This window comes from the organism of the source record quoted next, unplaced genomic scaffold (genome assembly GCF_019419815.1).
Source record: "Pyrus x bretschneideri cultivar Hongxiangsu unplaced genomic scaffold, Pyrus_bretschneideri_v1 Contig41, whole genome shotgun sequence".
NCBI classification, from domain to species: domain Eukaryota; kingdom Viridiplantae; phylum Streptophyta; class Magnoliopsida; order Rosales; family Rosaceae; genus Pyrus; species Pyrus x bretschneideri.
The window spans coordinates 1338452-1365238 of NW_025999735.1; the positions used below are offsets into that span (position 1 = coordinate 1338452).

General features: G+C 34.0%; 1 protein-coding gene across 4 annotated transcripts in view; it reads left to right on the forward strand.

Annotated features, from left to right (window-relative positions):
• LOC103959480 (probable disease resistance protein At4g27220) overlaps nt 1-26787 on the forward strand; it is a 98974-nt gene that overhangs the window by 61689 nt on the left and 10498 nt on the right. The window contains exons 1-3 of one of the 4 annotated variants that reach the window (XM_048566385.1): nt 20741-21218; nt 21334-21500; nt 22008-22072. The exons of 1 other annotated variant lie outside the window; for it this stretch is intronic. The gene's annotated coding sequence lies outside the window, so the exon portion shown is untranslated. Of the gene's footprint in view, nt 1-20740; nt 21219-21333; nt 21501-22007; nt 22073-26787 lie in introns of those variants that run through there. 2 more of the 4 variants (XM_048566386.1, XM_048566387.1) reach the window with 2 other exon arrangements.

The window sequence follows — 26787 nt, forward strand, 5'->3', positions numbered from 1 at the left end:
ATTTAAGGATCGCTCCCCTCCCTAGCCCCTTTCTCGCTTAACTTCGGAGTTCCTACGGAACCCTAAGCCAGTGAGCTCCCAAAAGGCCTCGTGCTAGGTAGGGATGAGAATATACATTTAAGGATCGCTCCCCTGGGCGATGTGGGATGTCACACATTCGGTCAATATAATGCATTCCGTTATGTACATTTTGGTACACACATTTGAGTATTGACTTTTAGGTACATTAATTCAATATATTATATTTTGGTACATACATTTAGGTATGTACATTTTGGTGCATACATTTCGGCATAAACATTTAGTTACATACATTTTGGTATTGACATTTCAATACGTACATTTTGGTACATACATTTTGGTATTGACATTTAGGTACATTAATTAAATATAATACATTTCGGTACATACATTTAGGTTCATTATAATATATGTCGGTACAAATATTTCTGTACAAAAAGTCAATTTTATATATCTCGGCACAATCATTTCTGTACACTTCTGTATTTATATATTTTTGCATCACAAATTTCTTTTAATATTTTCTCATTTACATTCATTTATAATTAAAAAAAAACTAAATATGTGCATATTAATAAAAATTTAATGTGGAGAGATTAAATAAAAATACACATTAAATAACAAAAATTGAATGTAAATTTTGATAAAAGTACACTTCAAGGGATTAAATTAAATATGTAATCTAGCATTAGGTTTTTTTTTTATATATAACTTTAATATTTTGCAAGGACTAATGTTCAAAAACCCTATTTAAAATTATATTTCTCTCCACTTGCTGTTCTTCACCCTTTCATATTCCCGATGAAGCCAGAAGCATTGTAAAAGCCTTACTCTCTTCTCAAAATTTTCAGCTATCCTCTCACACTATGAATCGGTAACCGTGGTTGTCAATTTTCAAATATTCATCGAACTATACCGGGCAAACCCAGGATTTGAATCTGTAAACCCAAGAATTTTGAAACTGACAGAAGTCCGGGGTAAATCTACAATTTGAATTTGTCTCCCTTTGTTTTCCAAAGTTATTAATTTTTCTAAGGGTTTCTCCCTACACCTTTTTTTTTTCCTCAAAATTTTTCCATCGGAAATTTGTGGATGTTAGATACATGTTCTGGAGCCGTGAATAATTGTATATTTTGTGGATTATGAGATAGTGAATTTGGTTGATAAGTTTTTAATGGAGTTTTTATAACTTAGGAGCCATGACCCTTTCATGGTTTGAGAGATGGAATCAGAATTTTTATGCAGATTTCCGGGTTTAATGGGTTGAAAAATCTCACCCTACGTTGTCTCTCACATTTCTCAATACGATAACTAATACATCCATTTTCTTACCTAGGAAGTCGGAAATGCCTGCCAGAATGAGTCCTCATTTAGTCTTTTTCAATTGCATACTACATTGGGCTTCTCTATCGTACCACGTTCGTTGTCACATTTCTCAATACGTCTACTAATACAGCCATTTTGCTTACCTTACTCTTTTTAATTGCATACAACGTTGGGCTTCTCTATCCTACCACGTTCTCTCTCTCGTGCATTCATTGTCTCATCTTCTTCTGCTAAGAGAGCTTTTCTTCCCATCCCTTTCTCATTATTTGCTCCATCTTCTAATTACACACACTTGTCTCGTTTTGGTTTCTTCATCACAGCAACCTTCTTCAGCTTAATCTACTTTGCTTTACTTCTAAAAGTGAAAAATCAATTTCGTTGCTTTCCTGTGTTTACTGATTTCATTTTCTGCCAATTTCAACTTCTTGTCGCTCGGTTTTACTTGAAAAGAAAAAAAAAAGGTATACATATTATGTTCAGCTTCATTTACCAACCGATTGTGTTTCGGGGTTATGTAAGCAACGGAATATAGAGAGATAAGGTATATGGTACGTCCTTTGATTTTTCCTTGTTTTTATTCCATTCCTCTGCTCTTTATGGGTTTTTTAGCTGTCTGTGCGGATTTGCCTGTTTTGTTTAACCTAAATTATTTCTTTATCAGTCAAGTTGAGATTCAAGTCGAACAACTATCAAGTCTAAGTCGTATACATTGGCTATGATATTGATAGCGTGCTACGGTGAATGTTGATGGGAAAGTCAACCCTTTGGAACCCTAAAATCTTTAATCTAAAGTCGACAAACTTCAGGTTCACAAATGTAAGTTTATGCAAGTCACAAAAAGCACCAACAATAACATATTTAAAATAGAAAACTGCATTTTAGTTCTTAAAAAATATGACTTTTAAAGTAAATTCTAGCTTAAGATTAAAATCTGATTTAGTCCCTTAATACATTTAATAACCTCATAATTACATTTTCATGTTTATTTTTCCTAATGTTAATATTAACTACATTTAATTATATTCTTTTTTGAATAGAATATGACAGCTTTTATTCATAAACTCAAGGGAGTAACATATCTTGGTTGAGAACTTCCCAAACAACATCTGCGGGTTCCTCAAACCAAACTACATCAGAACAATTACGTAAACTTAACTTAGCAAGGCCGAGTGCCACTCCATTATAAGAACAAGGAATAATATCCCAATAACATCTGGGGGTTCCACAAATAATATTCTGATATTTTATTTTGTTACAGACAGGTAAACTAATTTCATTTATATAATATCCCAATACACTTCATGTTATTCATTTACGTATATTAATACATTTTGGTATGTGCATTTCGATGGAGGCATTTAAGTACATTAATTCAATATAATATCATTTAGCACAAACATTTTCGTACAAACATTTAGGTACATTAATTCATTATAATATATTTCGGTACAGACATTTAGGTCAGGGACAAAACTAGATTTCTTCTAGTGGGGGCAACTTGAAAAACAACTAAGAAGACCTTATTATAGTATGGCTTATACCAAATATGATATTGGAGATGATTTCATATGACGATGTATCACAATTGCAATGTTATAAAAATTTAGTACTAGTTGAAAATGGCAAATTGATGAGAAAAATATTAATGCATAACAGGTGGATGAGGAGTTTTTCGGTTTGAATGACAGAACAAGAGCACTTTTGCTCATATTATATTTGATATAGAGTAGAAGTAGTATGGTATGCTTGATATTAGACACATATATTTTCTTCAAAGATAACACATGGATATATATATATATATATATATATAACTGCAGTATGCAGCTTAACCAACAAATTACTTGAGTAAGGGCATCTACCCCTAATGAGCCTTCATTGGCTCCATCCATGATTTAGGTACATCAATTCATTAATTTTAAAAATATTTTTGGTACACTTATGTATTTACATGTTTCTTAATTATGTATCCGTTTTTTTTTTTTTTTTTTTTGTAATGGTTTCTCATTTGGGTACATTATAAGGATATAATTGGAGCAAGTTAAACAAAATTAATAAATTAAAATGTGTATATTAATAAATTCAAATATTTGATAGGAGACAATGAATATTATACACATCGAATATTAAAACAAAACAAAATATGAAATGGAAATTGAATTAAGGGAGACTTGGATCCAGTCCCTAGTCACTGACACTCTTTGTCTAAAACCTTAATTGTATTCAAATTTTTATCAAAGTCCCTTAACTTGGTACACCTCATGAAATTACTATTAATTTGTAATATTTCTATATGTTTGACATTAATTATTTGACATTTTATGATATTTATAATTGCATATTTCATGTGTATGTATGTGTGTGTGTATATATATATGGCATATAAATCTCAGATTTAAAATCCTTCATTTATTACCATTAGAAACGGCTACAATACAAAAATTTCAATAAAATTGATTGAATAAATGGATAAAAACAATGTAAAAATACAAAATAACAAATGGCAAAAGAATGTATCCATAGTGTTAAAACTTGGTACATTTTAAATATAAAATTTCACAAAAAAATTGGCACATTTTACATATAACAAAGTGGTAAGTTTATAAAGAAGAATGGGTACATATTATAAGTAAATTATGGGTACAAATATAAGATTACAAAAAAATGAGTACAAATGAAGTTTTAAAAAATATGGACACAAAAATACATTAATATATGGGTCCAATTAAAACTAAAAAGAAAATTAGCAAAAATTAAAAAAAAAAAGTTGCAAATTAAAATTGGGCGCAAATTAAAAATGTAAATATTTGATATAAATTTATCGAATGTAACGTTTTTAACACTAAATGAATATATGTTAGAAATAAAATTTAATTATGCTGATATGTACACATTTTATTATTGAAATAATGATGTTTATTAAAACCTAAGGACCTTGATAAAAAAATTGCAAAAGAAAAAAAGTTTTAATCAATAGAATAGAAGGAATAGGAGTGAAAGAGAGTGAAAGTCAGAAGTCAAACAAGAGATTACTGGATGGAGAAAGTAGAAAAATTATCTGGGATGGGAAAGGGATAAGAATAAAGTGGGGTGGACTTAGGTAAGTTTGGAAAGGGATGCATTTGGGGATCTTTGAGGAGTTGGGTTTCTGTGGATGCAGTCGGCTCCGTCTGGGGAAGGGAATGCAGCTCCATTTGATTAGATTTATAACTTAAGCACATTTATCATCATTTGATCTATGTGACGTCAAGATTTAACGTTGCATAAGTGACACACTCCGACCTCAATAACACAAGTTTCGAGGTTGTAATGTGTTGGCCGACACTAAATTGACCGTATGGCCCCATCCGAAGATGACGTTCCAAGCCAACTCAATGATGAAGCCATAGCAAGATATTTATGATGTACAAGAATTTAAACCAAAGATGTTCATTTAATATAATCCAAAGCTGCTACAAGAAAATACTTATCATCCTGCGTTTTATACAATTTGCACTTTGCATTCAAAATTCACATCCAGCCATCCACAACAAAATAATTCTATAGAGCTTGCATTGATGCATTCTACTAATGTCATCAATGGGTTTTGGATCGTAAACTTACACATCACAGTTAATAAAATGCAATCTCTAAAATACGAAATGCTCGTTATCAGCAATCAACAACATTATAAAGTTGAAATGGTCAATTGCCAAAACAGATGAATCAGATGAATTTTGAGAGAGAGAAAGACTGATGAGTGATAAGAATTGAAACCGAGAGGCGAGAGCTGCCTCTAAGCAGACTGTCGAAGACTAAAGAAAGGTGATATTCTAGTGTGGTTAAGTCCATACTAAATGTATGGACTTTACCAAACAACCAATTAAAAATGACATTTAATTTGAAGTGTGGTATGAGCTTCCGTGCGGTTTTCAAAAGTCAAAACCGAAACCAAAACATTTTTCTACACTGCGGTGCAATTTCAAAACTGCAACCGTTTCAAAACCGTTTGGTGCGCACCGATTTAGTTCATGTTTCGGTTTCGATTTTCGATTCCAACGTCCACCCCTACCTTTATTAGAGAATCTCCACCAGTGGTGGGATTGTCCTGTGAATTGGGTGAAACTGCGTATGGGTTTTGAAATCAATTCTAGCGGTTTGAAAAACATGGGGCAATTGGCAGAAAAGTAGCTGCCCCGCCAATTATTGCAGGGGCTTGGGCCAGGAAATGTAGCAGACAAAGGGGGGCCGACGGAGCCAAACGACTCAAATTTGAGGCAACAACAGCCGTTGGATTCCAACGGTTCAAAAAAAAAAAAAAAAATTAGGGCTGCACCACATGGCGCTTTTTTGCGCGTCAAATTTTAAAAATTGAAAATTTCAACGGCTAGGACTAATACAACCCTAAAAAATAGAAAAAAAAATCTAAAAAATTACCAACTAGAAAAATTATTAGAAAATTTAAAAAACTTACAAAGTTAACACTTCAAAAATCTTACAAAGTTCATAACATTTACAAATTAAACAAAAATCTACGGCGATAATGACATATGGGAATAAGACGAAGAAACATTAATATATATATATATATATATATATATATATATATTTGTGAATAGTAACTCCCTTGTTCTTGCTTTTCCTTCTTCCAAATAGGTGGACTTGCACAAGAGAAATTACTTTTTAGAGTTAATAATTAATTACCCTTGCCCTCCACATTGATGAAATATGATTAAGCTTAATTTTACGCAAATAATCTCTAAGCGCATGTTGATAATCATTTCAATTTTACTTCAATTTTCACATCTTGTGTTTGAAATATGAACATATATGGGGCAATGGAGAGATTAACATGCGTTAGGTGTTTGGTAAAATGTATTTGTAAAAGCGATTTTAGCATAAAGCAAGTGTCAACCTTATAACCTTGCAAGTTGTAGATGATACTAATGGTGCCCCTAAAAGTGTCATTTTCTTACCTTTTCTTTCAATTAATTGACTATTGTCAACCATGAACATGTAAGCTCCGGACGTCCAACAATATCAAGACTAAGTGCCACTCAGACTGAATGGTATTAGTGTATAATGTGCTTGCTTATGTTAAGTATTTGACAAGGTATTTCATAGTATGATAGCCTTTGAGTTTTTAATTCATTAGTTATTTGTTGACTAAGTTATGATCCTAAACATACATTACTATTATTAAATCATCTCACTCAATTAAATAAACGAATCCAGTAAGGATTTCATAACATTTGACAGAAAGAAATTGATGACACAATTGAATCACTCCCAGTAATTATCTGGCTTGGTAGATGCACAAGCGCACAAAAACATCCAAGTTTCGATATATACACAATTGGAACAACTTAATTAAAAGCGTAACTGAAAAACTAAACGAGTAAAAGACAGCATTAGGCTGATTATTGATATATTAACTTAAAATTCAGTAATGAGTGGATAGCTAACAAAGGCTTACTGATCAAGTGATCATGCGATCTCCTAAAGATTACTGATCAACTTAAAAGGCTTACTGATCAAGTGGTTACTTGATTCAGATTTAAACCCCAACATAGTAGAATAACATAAAATTATTTAAATAGCTAATACAGCCAGTACAATTTCATCGAGGAATCAAATGCCAGAATAAGTCCTCGCGTATTTAGTCTTTTTTAATTCAATACTACGATGGCCCGCCCTTCTCCATAGTCTTGCTGTGAGGTTTTCTTTATGCAGAACATCACCTGATTAATATTATAATACGAGAAAATATTGTTAATTTAGGAGTTGGCGTAGATTCCCACGCCAAAGTGCTAAATAATTGCCATGAAAATTAAGTTATAATTTAATTGACGTCAATTAATATAGCCATTTCTAACCTACCAAATACCAGAATAAGTCCACAAGTTCAGGTTTTTTTAATTGCCATGAAAATTAATATTATTATTTGGAACAAGTCTGGAAATTGTGAAAGATGCTAAGTCTTATCTATCAAAGAGATTTGATATGAATATCTTTGATATGAAAGATCTAGGAGAAGCCAATAGTATTTTGGGAATGAAAGTAGAAAGAACACAAGCAGGTTTTATTATAAACCAAGCTAGTTCAATTGAGAAAATGCTTAAGAAGTTCAATTTTTTTTTTTTCAATTGCAATCCTATCTTGACACCATATGAACCAAGTGTGTGCTTACTTAAAAATAGTGGTGAACACATGTGTCAACTCCAGTATTCTCAGATGATTGGGTCTTTGATGTATATAGCAAATAAATCTAGACTTGATATAGCTTATGCAGTTGGAAGGCTAAATAGATACACTCATAATCCAAGTAAAGAATAATGGAATGCTTTAAGGCAAGTGTTTAAGTATCTAAGAGGAACTATGGATTATTAAGTACACTATAAAGGATTTCCTTATGTAGTAGAAGGGTATAGTGATGCAAATTGGATCACTGATAGCTTCGAAGTGAAGTCTACTTCATTATATGTATTTTTATTGGGAGGAGCAGCTATATCTTGGGGATTTAAGAAACAAACTATAATTTCTAGAATTACAATGGAATCTGAACTCATAGCTCTTGATACTGCATGTATAGAGGCTAAATGGATTAAGAATTTTTTGCTTGATATTCCATTGGTAAGCAAGCCTATACCTGCCATCTCCATACATTGTGATAATAAGGTTGTGATAGATTTAGTGAGGCAGGCACATACAAATAAGAAATTAAATAGACATATCAATGTTAGATACAAATCTGTGAGAAGCTTGTTAAATAAAGAAGTTGTTTCTTTGGACTTGATAGGATTAAGAGCACACCACAAAGTAGCACACAAATGCCCTATTGATTTTCCTTATTAACACTAAGATTTGTCAATTGTAGCATATGAAAATAAAGGGTATTTCCCACAGAAGATTGTTTTATCTAACTACTTAAAATGTCACAAAAATTGGGTTGTTGTCCCTACTGACCAGCCACCAAAAAATAATTATTAGACTGACTTACAATTATCTAAAGTCTACGAAATTTTATAGAAAACACTAGACACACAGAGCTACACTCACACAAATTTTTGGAATTTTTAGAGTTGATTTGCTATTTAAATTAAATCGAACAAAAACAGGACAAAAAACAAATTTTAAGTAGTTCACAAATTAAGAAAACGAGTTAGGGGAATTGCTATCCACCACCAAATAATCATACAAACATGTTATGTTTCAATTAAATTCCTTTTATTTTGGGATGAAGATACTCAAGTTGGCTCAATATTAGAACTCAACCTATTACTCTTTCTTATGTAGTATGTTAAGAGAATGACGTTTTCAACTTAACTTAGTCTCTAACATGCAATCTAGGATGGCGTGTTCATAGATTTAACAAGTAGAAATCATTAAGAACGAAAAGAGTTTGAGTCATCACAAGGCATCATAAGTACTGGTGTTGTCTTACTTATCTTAGACATTGATTCACATGTTAATCACAATTAACATGTACTACTCTAGAACATATGTAGGTCCTCATTCGATTAGGGTAGACACACATATTTTCATAGCATTAGAATCCTAGGTATGCTTACTAAGTATGCATCCGTAGAAAACACATAAAGAATTCATAAGTGAAACAAGTAGTGAACCAATTTTCATCCATTCATAAAAGTAATTCAAAAGAAATGTCACAACAAACTTGCAATCATATTCAAGGCTTCAAAACAGCCCCTAACTACTAAAAGTTTAGTTACACAATCCTTAAGTTAAAACAAAAGATAGTCATGAGTTTGAGAAAATAGAACTGAAAGAAATCGACTGAGGCCCTTTTTCCTTCCTTCCCCAACACTACTTTTAAACCAATTCTTGCTGCGTCATTTTCTTCTCCTTAACTCACCCACTAATAGCCATTTAGTGATGACAATAAGTGAGAGGAAATGATAAAACAATTGTAACTCCTTGGGTAGCCTTTATGCCAATTACTCCCTCTTAATCCTCATATTTAATTCCATTTCCTCTGATATTTGAATAGGTGTCAGCTGGTTTGTTCTTGGCTGCATCAGTTTTGGTTGCTAGATTTATTGGATTTATTGCCTTCAATGCTTTCTTGTCAGTTACAAACTGCTCAGCCTCTTGGGAACCTTTCAATGTTAAAACAACCATAACTTTTCTAGAAAAATGATATTAGCAATCCGTGAAATTCTCCAGAAAATAGACATCCGTAGCTTTCCAAGCATATAAGGCTCATTCTCCAATTCATTCTGAGCTGTTTGCAACTTGCTTCCAAAGTCAGTTGATCTGCACAGGCAGTTTTGACGAATTTGTTACTTAAAATCCCACTTGTGCTATTTTTCTTTTCTTTGCTTGACAAATCCTACAAAAAACAAAAACAAAGTAAATAGCTCAAAAATATAAGGAACTAACTAAGAAAAGACAAGTGAATTTGATGTAAAATATATATAAATGTGAGCTTATCAGGACTATGTGAAGTTCGAAAAGAATAATGCTGATCAATTGACCAAAGATCTATCTAGGAATGGAGTGCTAGATTTGTCGAGGGGAATGGGCTTAAACCCATAAGGAAGTCACTTAGGGAAGAAACCAACCTTTATGATTGGAGATCCCATGAAGAAGGTTCAATGGGTAGAAACAATCCTATTGTGTGACCAATATTCCAACACTCTAAAATAGGAGATTTGAAATAAAATCCCCTGCTTATCCCTATGACATTTGTGCTGATGATATGTGATGTTAAGGAAGGACATTGTCCTGAATGAGTTCCAAGGTAGGCAATCTCCCTCTGAGTACAGGTCACATGTACTCTTGGAGGACTCACCTAAGTGAAAGTAGTCGTGAGGCCGCGACTGTGAGAATTGGGTTGTTCTCTAAAAATACTCATGAGAATCAAGATTAAGCGCATGGCCATAAATAGCGCTAACCCACGCCAAGTCTTTGATCAATACTATGTGTGTCAAATGTTGTAATCTGAATTAGAGGAATCTAGTTCAAGACTTAGTTCACTACGATTCCTTCAGATGACAACTATGAACACTAAGTGTAGGTTCAAGTCCAAAAGACACCTACACCCATTGCATGGTATACAAAATTGCCGAAACTTCCGTTTCTTCAATTGTGCCTATTTTATTCTTCATGGAGTTTTTAATCTTGTGGGGGATTGTTGGTTATTTTAATTATATTTTATTTTTAAGATTCAAAACTTATTATTATTATATTTTATTTATTTCTAATATTTAAGAGTTGTGTTTTATTTGAAGAGTCATAATCCTTTTCTAAAAGGGTATGAGAAGTTCTTTAAAAAAGAAACCGCAGACAGAAAACATAATACGCCAAAAACTTTTCTGTCTCCCTCAATTCTCACATTTCTGTCAATCAATTGACATTCCTACTTTTTAATTCTTGGGCAATTGATCACTACTTTGCAATCTCGTTTGCCGTTGGTATGCATATCAGATCAAACTTCCTGTGAGGCTTTGTGTTGTATCTTGGAATTGTAGGCACTGCCATAACCTGGACGTAGGGAGGCGTTTACGACTTTAGGGCAGTGACATTGCACCTCTCTTTGGTTCACAGGCCAGATATTCTTATTCCTTTTTCCTAATTTAATTTTCATAAGTTTGATAGTGATTATACATTTGATTTGTTATATTTGATCATATAAATAGTTGGTATATTTATGCAATATATTTCACATCCACATGTAAAGACTTTGTGGCTCTGTGAAATGCCGGAGCTGATGCATCTAGGGAATGAGAACTCCCCTCTAGCTGATGATCTAGTTTTTCCGCACTTGAATGAGTTAAGCGTGTACTATTGTGGCCAACTAAAGAATCTAAGTCCATCGACAATATCCTTTTAAGAGTCTAATGTGTTTGAGCCTATGTCGGACATCTTTTTTCTCTTTGGTAAATAATTTTATAGGACGGTAATAAGGCCAACAATGCTTTATGGCACAGAATGTTGGGCAGTGAAGCATCAACATATACATAAAATGGGTGTATCCGATATGAGAATGCTTTGTTCGATGTGTGGACACACGTGAAAGGATAAGATTAGGAATGAGGATATCCGAGGTAAAGTAAGAGTAGCCGAAATTGAAGGAAAGACGAGAGAAAATCGGTGACGGTGGTTTGGACATGTGAAATGAAAGCCTATTGACGCTCCATTTAGAAGATGCGATTACAGGACAGAAGTTCAGGGTCAAAAGGTTAGAGGAAGACTTTGGAAGAGACTTTAAGAAAAGACTTAAGAGTATTTGGATCTAACAGAAGACGTGTTACATAACTGAGCGGAATGACGTTCTAGGATTCATACAGCCGACCTACTTAATGGGAAATTGCTTTGTTGTTGTTATTGGTAAACAATTTTTGGAGATATAGTAAAACTGAGGTGCTAAATTTTAGTACTGCAAAGTTGGGAAAAAGAACCATTTAGGAAGCTTCGGTCTTATTGTGAGGTTTTCTTCATGAAGAACATTCACCTTGTGTTAAAGTACCATATCGTTAGGGAAACTATCTATTAAAATCATATTTTATAAACTATATTATATGATTGTTGATAATTGAATTAGTACCTAAGTATTGATTAACGTAACTTATACCTTATTGCTTCAGTTTGTGAAGTTGAAGTCCGTAGACTTTAGATCAAGGAGAATGCTAGCCGGACTTGCCCCAAATGGAAGTCCAGCCGGACTTGCCCAGCACGTGTATCTGACCGTAATTGATAGTGCTCCTTGAGTCCCACTGTTAATATAACTTTAGAAGATAGCAATTTAAAATTATATTTCTCTCCACTTGCTGTTCTTCACCCTTTCATATTCCCGATGAAGCCAGAAGCATTGTAAAAACCTCACTCTCTTCTCTTCAAAATTTTCAGCTCTCCTCTCTCACACTAAGAATTGGTAACCGTGGTTGTCGATTTTCAAATATCCATCGAACTATACTGGGCAAACCCAGGATTTGAATCTTTAAACCAAAGAAACAACCCAAGATCTGAATTTTGAAACTGAAAAAAGTCTGAGGTAAATCTACAATTTGAATTTGTCTCTCTCTCTTTTCCAAAATTATTAATTTTTCTGTGGGTTTCTCCCTACACCTTTTTTTTCCTCAAAAATTTTCCATCGGAAATTTGTGAATAATTGTATATTTTGTGGATTATGAGTTAGTGAGTTTGGTTCATGAGTTTTTAATGGAGTTTTTGTAACTTAGGAGCCATGACCCTTTCATGATTTGAGAGATGGAATCAAAATTTTTATACAGATTTCCGGGTTTCATGGTTTGAAAATTCCCTCCCTACGTTGGGCGTCTCTATGATACCACGTTCTCTCTCACATTTCTCAATACGCCAACTAATACAGCCATTTTCTTACCTAGGAAGTAGGAAATGCCTGCCAGAATAAGTCGTCATTGAGTCTTTTTCAATTGCATACTACATTGGGCTTCTCTATCGTACCACGTTCCTTCTCACATTTCTCAATACGTCAACTAATACAGCCATTTTCTTACCTTAGTCTTTTTTAATTGCATACAAACGTTGGGCTTCTCTATCCTACCACGTTCTCTCTCATGCATTCATTATCTCATCTTCTTCTGCTAAGAGCGCTTTTCTTCCCATCCCTTTTTCTTTATTTGCTCCATCTTCTAATTACACACACTTTTCTCGTTTTGGTTTCTTCATCACAGCAACCCTCTTTAGCTTAATCTACTTTGCTTTACTTCTAAAAGTGGAAAGTCGATTTCGTTGCTTTCCTGTGTTTCCTGATTTCATTTTCTGCCAATTTCAACTTCTTGTCGCTCGGTTTTACTTGAAAAGAAAGAAAAAAAGGTATACATATTATGTTCAGCTTCATTTACCAGCCGATTGTGCTTCGGGGTTATGTAAGCAACGGAATATAGAGAGATAAGGTATATGGTACGTCTTTTGATTTTTCCTTGTTTTTATTCCATTCCTCTGCTCTTTATGGGTTTTTTAGCTGTCTGTGCGGATTTGCCCGTTTTATTTAACCCAAATTGTTGCTTTACCAGTCAAGTTGAGATTCCTTTACTAAAAAAAAAATAAAAAATGTCAGGTTGAGATTCAAGTCAAACAACTGTCAAGTCTAAGTCGTATACATTGGATATGATATTGATAGGGTGCTACGATGAACGCTGATGGGAAAGTCAACCCTTTGGAACCCCAAAATCTTTGAGCTAAAGTCGACGAACTTCAGGTTCACAAATGTAAGTTTATGCAAGTCACACAAAGCACCAACAATAACATATTTAAAACAGAATACTGGGTTATAGTTCTTGAAAAATTTGACTTTTAAACTAAATTCTAGCTTAAGATTAAAATCTAATTTAGTCCCTTAATACATTTAATAACCTCATAATTACATTTTCATGTTTTGTTTTCCTAATGTTAATATTAACTACATTTAATTATATTCTTTTTTGAATAGAATACGATAGCTTTTATTCATAAACTCAAGGGAGTAACATATCTTGGTTGAGAACTTCCCAAACAACATATGGGGGTTCCTCAAACCAAACTACATCAGAACAATTATGTAAACTTAACTTGGCAAGGCCGAGTGCCACTCCATTATAAGAACAAGGAATAATATCCCAATAACATCTGGGGGTTCCACAAATAATATTATGATATTTTATTTTGTTACAGACATAGGTAAACTAATTTCATTTATATAATATCCCAATGCACTTCATGTTATTCATTTAGGTATATTAATACATTTTGGTATGTGCATTTCGATGGAGGCATTTAAGTACATTAATTCAATATAATATCATTTAGCACAAACATTTTCGTACAAACATTTAGGTACATTAATTCATTATAATATATTTCAGTACAAACATTTAGGTCAGGGACGAAACTAGATTTCTTCTAGTGGGGGCAACTTGAAAAACAACTAAGAAGACCTTATTATAGTATGGCTTATACCAAATATGATATTGGAGATGATTGCATATGACGATGTATCACAATTGCAATGTTATAAAAAATTTAGTACTAGTTGAAAGTGGCAAATTGATGAGAAAAATATTAATACATGACAGGCGGATGAGGGGTTTTTTGGTTTGAATGACAGAACAAGAGCACTTTTGCTCATATTATATTTGATATAGAGTAGAAGTAGTATGGTATGCTTGATATTAGGCACATATATTTTCTTCAAAAATAACACATGGATATATATAATTGCAGTATGCAGCTTAACCAACGAATTACTTGAGTACGGGCATCTACCCCTAGTGAGCCTTCATTTGCTCCATCCATGATTTAGGTACATCAATTCATTAATTTTAAAAATATTTTTGGTACACTTATGTATTTACATATTTCTTATGTGTCCTTTTTTTTTTTAATGTTTTCTCATTTGGCTACATTATAAGGATACAATTGGCGCAAGTTAAACAAAATTAATAAATTCAAATATTTGATAGGAGATAATGAATATTATACACATTGAATATTAAAACAAAACAAAATATGAATTGGAAATTGAATTAAGTGAGACTTGGATCTAGTCCCTAGTCACTGACACTTTTTGTCTAAAACCTTAATTGTATTCAAATTTTTATCAAAGTCCCTTAACTTGGTACACCTCATGAAATTACTATTAATCTGAATATTTCTATATGTTTGACATTAATTATTTGACATTTTATGATATTTATAATCGCATAATTCATGTGTATATATGTGTGTGTGTGTGTGTGTGTGTATATATGGCATATAAATCTCAGATTTAAAATCCTTCATTTATTACTATTAGAAATGGCTGCAATACAAAAATTTCAATAAAATTGATTGAATAAATGGATAAAAACAATGTAAAAATACAAAATAACAAATGGCAAAAGAATGTATCCATAGTGTTAAAATTTGGTACATTTTAAATATAAAATTTCACAAAAAAAATTTGGCACATTTTACATATAACAAAGTGGTAAGTTTATAAAGAAGAATGGGTACATTATAAGTAAATTATGGGTACAAATATAAGATTAAAAAAAAATGTGACACACCCCGATCGAGATCAGGGCATGCTGGCCGTCACTTGGAAGTGATGTAACCATGTGCACAGTGCGGAAGCTAATAAAATAATAATAAAAATAGTACGAATAAATAAAAACTGGCTTTACACAAGGTAACAACGAACAAGTGCAAGCGTAAGTGTGAACACTAAGTTCAGAGCACGAAAACCTAATGCAGTCCAGAAGAAAACGACACGATAGAAGCACACCCGAAGGTGGTCCTACACTGGTGATAGTCTGTCAGATATGCCGGAGAAATCCTCAGGGAAGCCACCAAAAGTGCTAGCCAACTAGAACTTGGAGGGGTACAAAACAAAAGCGTGAGTGGGCAAAAACAAAGCTTTTCGAAAACCATTTAATAAATAAGTTCTAACCCCTCGCCGTAAAACCTGTATACTTCCCAGAAAATATAATATACATATATATAACTCATGCTCGGAAAATAGGCTATGCCAAAACCTCAAAGTAAAATGCAAGTGCTCAGGTAATATCGCAACAATATCATATAATTTGTCAGCCGGAGTCACCTAACATGACCTGTACGGCTGAATCTAGAGCTCAAATCTCCATCTCACTAGCTAGACCTGCACATGAGTCGGAACCACCTAAAGTGGTCTGTACGACAAGCCAGGGTGTAATATAAGTACGCTCAAGTGCTACAATCATGTGAAGGCTGGGCGAATAATCGCGGGTCACCTACAAGTCGGAACCACCTAAAGTGGTCTGTACGACAGGATTGTGCACCTAATTTGGATCCAAGATGAGCGTGTGGTGCGGGAGGTGAACATCACGTGAAGGACTGTGCCCAACTCTGGGCGGGAGCACCAACACCGGGGGTGCAGGTTATGAGCTCTCTATGCATCTCAAATCACTACTGAATGTAACACATAAATCATACTCACCTGGCACTTACCTGTGCGTCCGCAGCACCAAACATACATATATATAATATATATATATATATATTATATATATATATATATATATCCAATTAACAATGCATAAACAATGGCAAACTATAGGCATGGCATATAAATGAATAAACGTTCTAAATTAATTTCTTGGAAAAGTATAAGTATATAGGTATATACGGAAAACCAAAAGCCCACTCACTGGTGTGTGGAAGGGTCGTAACCCCCTAGCCTCGAGTGACCATGCTCGTCCTCGGGGTAAGTATCACCTATATGCGAAACAACTATAAAAACGTTAATTTTAAAGCACATAACCAACCTTATGAAATAACTTCTCATACAATGCTCAAATGGGGTGTATGAATACACCAATGTGATCTACTCAACCTCAGGAACATCCCCATATTTTTAGAAAAAAATTTCACTGCCGCACGCCCCGACCACACGCAGGCACATGCCTGGCACGCTGACGGCGTCAGTTAACGCCGTCAGGAATATTCCGTTAACTTTAACGGATTCTGTCAACGGCGTTAGGAATATTCCGTCCAAACTGACGGAATATTCTGTCGTCTTCTCCGGCGAGGCTCCGGCGCCGTCGCCGCCGCCGGAAAATCGGAAAAAACTTCAAATCGTCCTATCTTCTTTGTTTTTCAATCAAATTTCACAAAATTGGTACCAAAATGAAGCTTACAACGAGAGGAACAAAATCATACCACTCTCAAGTGCTAAAATCCACGAAATCTTGCTGGGAAAATACCCCAAACTCCGGCCAACCTCGAAACTCGCGATCCCGACGTCCAAAACCTTCAAACGAACCACCCCGAGCCTCTTAAGGACCTCACCAAGCTTCCTACAAGCTTGAAATTCCCAAAAACATAAGAATTTACGTGTGCATGAACAGTGCCAAAAATCGGGTATCCCGAGTTCGACGTGAAAACGAAGGTATCCTTACCTGAAATGGGTATGGTTGAACTCCTACGGACCTTACGAGCATGGATATGTAATTTGTTTCTTCGATCTGTGAAGATTACAAGGGTTTTGGGGTGTGTCCATACACATGGAGGGGGAAAATGGGAGAGAGAGGGCTCGGGACAGGGGGTGCAGGGCAGAAATGGTGAGGGTGAGTTTGTGGTCCACAACCAGCCACACCAATCTCAAAAACAACCACACAACGATCACATTAAGGGCAAAATCGTCTTTTCACGCGTACGTTTTAAAATTTTCGGAGCAGGCTGTCACAAAATGAGTACAAATGAAGTTTTAAAAAATATGGGCACAAAAATAAATTAATATATGTGTCCAATTAAAACTAAAAAGAAAATTAGTAAAAATAAAATAAAATAAAATAAAAAAAAGGTTGCAAATTAAAATTGGGCACAAATTAAAAATATAAATATTTGAATATAAATTTATCGAATGTAACGTTTTTAACACTAAATGAATATATTTTCGAAATAAAATTTAATTATGCTGTTATGTAAACATTTTATTATTGAAATAATGACGTTTATTAAAACCTGAGGACCTTGATAAAAAAATTGCAAAAGAAAAAAAGTTTTAATCAATGGAATAGAAGAAATAGGAGTGAAAGAGAGTGAAAGTCAGAAGTCAAACAAGAGATTACTGGATGAAGAAAGTAGAAAAATTATCTGGGATGGGAAAGGGATAAGAATAAAGTGGGGTAGACTTAGGTAAGTTTGGAAAGGGATGCATTTGGGGATCATTGAGGAGCTGGGTTTCTATGGATGCAGTCGGCTTCGTCTGGGGAAGGGAATGCAGCTCCAGAGAACGAACAAAATGCAGCCCTATTTGATTAGATTTATAACTTAAGCGCATTTATCATCATTTGATCTATGTGACGTCAAGATTTAATGTTGCATAAGTGACACACTCCGACCTCAATAACACAAGTTTCGAGGTTGTAATGTGTTGGTCGACACTAAATTGACCGTATGGCCCCATCCGAACATGACGGCCCAAGCCAACTCAATGATGAAGCCATAGCAAGATATTTATGATGTACAAGAATTTAAACCAAAGATGTTCATTTAATATAATCCAAAGCTGCTACTAGAAAATACTTATCATCCTGCGTTTTATACAATTTGCACTTTGCATTCAAAATTCACATCCAGCCATCCACAACAAAATAATTCTATAGAGCTTGCATTGATGCATTCTACTAATGTCATCAATGGGTTTTGGATCGTAAACTTACACATCACAGTTAATAAAATGCAGTCTCCAAAATACAAAATGCCCGTTATCAGCAATCAACAACATTATAAAGTTGAAATGGTCAATTGCCAAAACAGATGAATCAGATGAATTTTGAGAGAGAGAGAGACTGATGAGTGATAAGAATTGAAACCGAGAGGCGAGAGCTGCCTCTGAGCAGACTGTCGAAGACAAAAGAAATGTGATATTCTAGTGTGGTTGAGTCCATACTAAATGTATGGACTTTACCAAACAACCAATTAAAAATGACATTTAATTTGAAGTGTGGTATGAGCTTCCGTGCGGTTTTCAAAAGTTAAAACCGAAACCAAAACGTTTTCCTACACTGCGGTGTAATTTCAAAACTGCAACCATTTCAAAACTGTTTGGCGCGGTTCGATTTAGTTCATGTTTCGATTTCGATTTTCGATTCCAACGTCCACCCCTACCTTTATAAGAGAATCTCCACCAGTGGTAGGATTGTCCTGTGAATTAGGTGAAACTGCCTATGGGTTTTGAAATCAACTCCAAGGGTTTGAAAAACATGGGGCAATTGGTAGAAAAGTAGCTGCCCCACCAATTATTGCAGGGGCTTGGGCCAGGAAATGTAGCAGACAGAGGGGGGCCAACGGAGCCGAACGACTCAAATTTGAGGCAACAACAGCCGTTGGATTCCAACGGTTAAAAAAATAAAAAAATAAAAAATTTAGGGCTGCACCACATGGCGCTTTTTTGCGCGTCAAATTTTAAAAATTGAAAATTTCAATGGCAAGGACTAATCCAACCCTAAAAAATTGAAAAAAAAATCTAAAAAATTACCAACTAGAAAAATTATTAGAAAATTTAAAAAACTTACAAAATTAACACTTCAAAAATCTTACAAAGTTCATAACACTTGTAAATTAAACAAAAATCTACGGCGATAATGACATATGGGAATAAGACGAAGAAACATTAAAATATATATATATATATATATATATTTGTGAATAGTAACGCCCTTGTTCTTGCTCTTCCTTCTTCCAAATAGGTGGACTTGCACAAGGGAAATTACTTTTTAGAGTTAATAATTAATTACCCTTGCCCTCCACATTGATGAAATATGATTAAGCTTAATTTTACGCAAATAATCTCTAAGCGCATGTTGATAATCATTTCAATTTTACTTCAATTTTCACATTTTGTGTTTGAAATATGAACATATATGGGGCAATGGAGAGATTAACATGCGTTAGGTGTTTGGTAAAATGTATTTGTAAAAGCGATTTTAGCATAAAGCAAGTGTCAACCTTATAACCTTGCAAGTTGTAGATGATACTAATGGTGCCCCTAAAAGTGTCATTTTCTTACCTTTTCTTTCAATTAATTGACCATTGTCAACCATGAACATGTAAGCTTAGGACGTCCAACAATATCGAGATTGAGTGCCACTCAGACTGAATGGTATTAGTGTATAATGTGCTTGCTTATGTTAAGTATTTGACAAGGTATTTCATAGTATGATAGCGTTTGAGTTTTTAATTCATTAGTTATTTGTTAACTAAGTTATGATCCTAAACATACATTACTATTATTAAATCATCTCACTCAATTAAATAAACGAATCCAGTAAGGATTTCATAACATTTGATAGAAAGAAATTGATGACACAATTGAATAACTTTCAGTAATTATCTGGCTCGGTAGATGCACAAGCGCACAAAAAACATCCAAGTTTCGATATATACACAATTGGAACAACTTAATTAAAAGCGTAACTGAAAAACTAAACCAATAAAAGACAGCATTAGGCTGATTATTGATATATTAACTGAAAATTCAGTAATTAGTGGATAGCTAACAAAGGCTTACTGATCAAGTGATCATGCGACCTCCTAAAGCTTACTGATCAACTTAAAAGGCTTACTGATCAAGTGGTTACTTGATTCAGATTTAAAACCCCAACATAGTAGAATAACATAAAATTATTTTCATAGCTAATACAGCCAGTACAATTTCATCGAGGAATCAAATGCCAGAATAAGTCCTCGCTTTAGTCTTTTTTAATTCGATACTACGATGGCCCGCCCTTCTCCATAGTCTTGCTGTGAGGTTTTCTTTATGCAGAACGTCACCTGATTAATATTATAATACGAGAAAATATTGTTAATTTAGGAGTTGGCGTAGATTCCCACTCCAAAGTGCTAAATAATTGCCATGAAAATTTAAGTTATAATTTAATTGACGTCAATTAATATAGCCATTTCTAACCTACCAAATACCAGAATAAGTCCACAAGTTCAGTCTTTTTTAATTGCATTTCTCTATCACACCACGTTATCTCTCTCATGCATTATTTGTCTCATCTTCTTCTGCTAAGAAAGTTGTTCTTGCCATTGGCCATCTCATTATTTGCTCCATCTTCTAATTACAGACACTTGTCTGGTTTTGGTTTCTTTATCACAGCAACCTTCTTTTGCTTAATTTACTTTTCTTTACTTACAAAATTGAAAATTTGAATCCCAAAATCAAAAGCCAAAAAAAAAAAAAAAAAAAAAAAAATTACGTTCTATCGATTTCGTTGTTTCCTGTGCCTCTTGATTTTATTTTCTGACAATTTCAATTTCCCATCCCTCGGCTTTATTAGCGAAAAAAGGCATTCATACTCAATTCAGCTTTATAAACAGACAGCTTGTGCTCCAGTGTTCTGTAGGCAAAGGAATCTGGAGAGACAAGATATAAGGAGGTACGTCTTTTGATTTTACCTTGTCTTTTGTTTCATTCCTTTGCTCTTTATGAGTTTTTTTAGTTGTTTGTGTGAATTTGTTCGTTTTGTTTAACCTATATTATTGCTTTACCAGTCGAGTTGAGATCAAGTCGAACAACTGTCAAATCTGAATTCTATATGTTGGCTATGACATGCTAGGATGCTATGGGGAAAGCTGATAGATAGTCAACCCTTTGGTTAAAGCGGTGTCCCTAGGGTCCTCAACCCTACAATCTTTGATCAAAAGTCTACGAACTTCAGGTTCATATACATAAGTTTCCACAAGTCACACATAATACCAACAGTAACATATTTAAAATACAAAATTGCATTCTAATCCTTCAAAAATATAACTTTTAAACTAAAATCTTTTGTAAGATTAAAATCAAATTTAGTCCATTGGTACATTTAGTAACCTCATAATTATATTATTTTTCTTTTTCTTCTACATTTAATTATATTCTGATATTTTATTTTGTTATAGTTATTTAGTAAACTATATTTCAATACACTTTGAGTTCTGCATTTATGTAAATTAATTCCTTTAATATATTTTAATATAGTCATTTTGATACATACATTCAGGTACATTAATTTATTATAATACATTTCGATACAAATATTTAGATACATCTTATATTTCAGTATAGATATTTAGATACATCAATTCATTTTAATATATTTTCGGTATTCTACGTTTCCAAAATGGATCCTATCAAATATTTCACATTTTATATGATCATCTTTATTTTATGTATTTGAATGTAGGAGGAGGTGGAGGCCCTTCATTGGAGCCTGGCATGTAGCTTAACCTAGAAAGTGCGATAACCAAGGTAGATTAATTCATTTAATATATCTTAGTATAGTCATTTCGGTACGAACATTTAAGTACCTTAATTTAATATAATACATTTCAGTACAAACATTTAGGTACATCTTAGATTTCAGTACAGATATTTAGGTACATCAATTCCTTTTAGTATATTTTCGGTACAGTTATATATTTACATGTTTCTTAGGTGTCATTATTATATTTTTGCAATGTTTTCTCATTTAGGTACATTTATAAGGATATAATTGGAGGAAGTTAAACAAAATTAATAAATTCAAATATGAATTTGTTAAAATGTATTTGTGAAAGCAATTTTAGCATAAAGCAAGTGTCAACCTTATAACCTTGCAAGTTGCACATGATACTAATGGTGACACACCCGACCGAAATCAAGGCGTGCTGGTCGTCATGTGAGGGTGACATAGCCATGTGCACAGTGTGGAAGCTAAGATAATAATAAAAGTACGAATAAATAAAAACCAAACTACTAAACAATGTAGTTAACGTACAAGTGCAAGTGTAAGTGTGAAAAAGAATATTCAGAGCACAGAAATCCTATTGCAGTCCAGAGGAACAAACACTAACTAAACACACCCAGATGTGGTCCTACACTGGTGATAATTTGTCAAATATGCTGTGGATTCCTCGTAAGCCACCAAAAGAGCAAACCAAACTAGAACTTGGAGGGGCGCAAAACAGAAAGTGTGAGTGGGCAAAAACAAAACTTTTCAAAATCATATCATTATCAAAAGTTTTAACCCCTCGCCGTAAAACCTGTATAGTTTCCCAGAAAATAGAATATACACATATATCGAAAACATGCTCAGAAATATGTCATGTCAAATGCCTCCACATAAAATGTAAGTAACCCAGGTAATGTCAATCAATGCAAGTAATATGTCAGCCGGAGTCACCTAACGTGACCTGTACGGCTGAATCTAAAGCTCAAATCCCCAACTCACTAATTAAACTTGCACACGAGTCGGAACCACCTAAAGTGGTCTGTACGACAGGACTGGGTGTAAATAAATACGCTCAAGTGCTACGATCATGTGAAGACTGGGTGAATAATCGCGGGTCACCTACGAGTCGGAACCACCTATAGTGGTCTGTACGACAAGACTGTGCACCTAACTTGGATCCAAGATGAGCGTGTGGTGCGGGAGGTGAACATCACGTGAAGGACTATGCCCTACTCTGGGCGGGAACACTAACATCGGGAGTGCAGGTTATGAGATCTCTATGCATCTCACATAACCACGAATTCACAATCATAAACCATAAACTTACCTGGCACTTACCTGTGCGTCCGCAGCACCAAACATACATATATGCAACTACTAATGCATAAATAAATAGGCAAATGCTATGCATGGCATTTAAACACATATAAACATTCCATTTCATTTTCTGGGAAAAACAACAAGTATATAGGTATATACGGAAAACCAAAAGCCCACTCACTGATATGTGGAAGGGTCATAACCCATCTGGAGAAGGAGACGCAAATCCTAATTTGACTACACTCAACTTAATTCCTATACACCCAAATTGAACACCCACTAGGATTTTTATACAAAGAAATGTGTTCATCAAGTAAAACGTTGAGTTCAACTTCACTCACCTTTTGTCTATCTCTCCAACGTTGATTTCAACTTTTAGTTTTAAAAACCTATTGAAGCTCACTTAAAAAAGGAATTAAAACAATAGAAAGAGAGATGTAAACACATGTTGCGAGCTGGGAGCGAATTAGGTGCAAAAAGTTATTGCTAATTATTGTTGGGATTAGTCACTCAGTACCTTCATTTGGAAGTGAGAGGTTTTAGGTTCGAATCTCGTGAATGGTGAATTCGATACCAAATTAGGCTGCCCATTGTGTGGCTTAATCGAACTCCCCCTCCTCCTAGTGTAAAAATATCAATGTACTAAAAAAAAAAAAAAATTCTATGTGGGTGTCCAAGAGAGGTGAAAAATAGGTTAAACCTCACAATGGGCTAACAATAATGTGGCTCAAATTCTTTTTTGAAAAAAATCGAAACTAAAACGTCTCACTTATAAGTGAAGAAGAATAACATTAGATCATAATACTAAGTGGTTGTTAAAAGCTTATTTAAAGAGACTATTTCAGACACTCTAGCAACACACTCAACAATCTCTTTTCCCTCTATAACCGGCTAAGAGAAATTTTTCAGTGTACTCGAAATACAGGTGATACATCATGTGTTATTATACAAATAGTGAAATACTTACGTTAAAAAATTAACAACTTAAAAAATAACATTTCTCACCACTTATATAACAAGTTGTGATGTACCATCCGTGTTTCAGGCACAATGAAAAATTTATCACATTTAGGTCTTGGCCAATGAACCTTGAAGTCCGTGACTAATTTCAAAACCAAATGAATTCTCAATGTTCGGAAAATTGATTGACTTTAAATTCAATGGCTTCAGAAATAACTATTTAATGGATCCCTAACAAAAACTTCAACCAGCGCTGGCGCCCGCGGTAGCGCGTCGTTATAAATGTAAGAAATAGGAAACGTCATTCGAACAGAAAAAACAAGCCTTGAAGATCCTAAGCAATCATCCATCAACATCATCTCAACAAAATTCTTTTCTTTGAAAATATGAACCAACTGATGACGCTTCAGCTGATCCTTCATATTTCAGTAGCTCCTCAAAATTGTATGGTGAGGATGAAAATCATTTGCCATATTTTGCTTAATCAAGTTGATTCCACCCACTGAATTCATCTTAATAATAAGCCTATATACGCCTTTGTTAAAGCAAGCTTAAGGCCAAAATAAAAACTCTAAACCTCTACCTCCATAACTTGTCCCTGCCCCAAATTAGCAGAAAACTCCCTAACCAATCACCACATTGATCTCTAAGAACTCAATCATCCCCAATTTGCCTAGAAGTCATTCTTCTTAACCATCAATATTAATCTTGCACCATCCTAGTTGGCTTCACAGAAGCTTTTGAGGACGCCTTCACCCATTCAGCAGCATCCCTTACTAAAATATCTTAAGGATCCCTTGGCATAACATAATTAGTATAAATTTTTTTGTTGATTTCTCCATTTCAAAATATGCCAACAAATAAAGAGGAATACAATGCACAAAGAACTTTGGTTGATAACCTTATATGCACCTTAAGATTAGCAAGCAACCAAGCTTGAATGTTCAAATCAAAAGAGTTTATCACATAACAAGGCACACTAAGAAGCAGCCAAACATATTCGGTCTTCTAACAATTCCTGAGAATATGGAGAATAGATTCAACATGCCAAGAACAAAAATTGCATGAAGGATTAGAGGTCAAACACTTCGTAGCCCGGTTTTCATTAGGGACCAATCATCCAAGACTCTCTTTGAAATAAGAGACCATAAGAAGTCTTCACAAAGAAAACACCATTCGAAATGCCATTTCAAATGAGTGAAAGTTTGTCCCTTCTCACACCAAGGTTACCAGTAGGCCAACTAATGGTTTTCTGCACCATATTCTCAGATAGCGCACTTCTAAGCTTTGACAGATCCAACCAACCCTTTGAAAAAATTTAGAAACTGTGCAATTAGAATTTAATTGATCTTTACTATTTTAAGACAAAAAAATTGATCTTTGTTGCCGAATTTAGATTTACTGAAACCAACCCAATTAAGTTCAAATTTTAATGCTTGCAAATGTACGAATCGTAGTATAATATAATAGGCAAACACAACCTCGTTCCAACTGAGATCGAGTCAATTCTAATTGCCTAACTTAAATTGAATTGCACTTGAATTAAAAGTAACATTGATTATAAGAAAGAATTGCGAGGATTGAGTTCTTGATTAAAAAAAACTGAAGAATAACAAGACAAATAAGACTAAAGGAATAGAGATGCAAATAGAAACAAATTGTGAACGAGATGAGTGAGTTACTAGAGCATTCGATTTCACCATAACCAATCCAACCTATTTCTAGCAGTAAATTATTAATGAATAATCATCAATGATCTAATTCCTTTAAATCATATAGTATTCATGGCATCTAGATTACTAGGTATACTCTTATGTGCTAAGAATCTATGACATGTAGATTACTAAACACAAAAAAAAATCATTAACGATTTGGACACTAACAAGGAGACCGCATGAAACTTAGTGTATAACCTCTATATCAAAGATTTCATAACTTTAACTGCAAGAAACTTTGAATTGGCACATACTTAAATTTGCGTTATATAAACTTGACAAACAAAGTTTGTAGCTAATCAACAAGATAAAAATCAAGCGTATAATCCACAACAAAATAAACTCAATAAGACTGAAATTCATAAATAATGAAACTAAGGAATAAAGCAATCATGATTAGGCTACTTCGTAGCTCTAGGGAAAAGAAATGAATTTTGAAACATAATTGAAGTTGTCACTAAATGCATAATAAAATGAAGAAAACCAAGTTGAGAAAAGCTTGAGCCTTTCTTGCTCTTCCGCACCTCTGTTCGTTGAACTTGTCGTCTCCTGAAGAATGATCAAGTTGTCCTCAGTTTTCCTCTACAGTTCGTTTTCTGCCTCATGCACCGGCTTAAAGTGTGCAGATATGGTGTTTGTTAAAATGTCTCAGTGTAATTCAAAGCAGATTATATACGTTTTCTTAGTTTCTAAGATTTGAAAACAGTCACCTAAGTTCTGTACCAACCAAGTTTTTTGGAAGTGTGATATAACCTTGT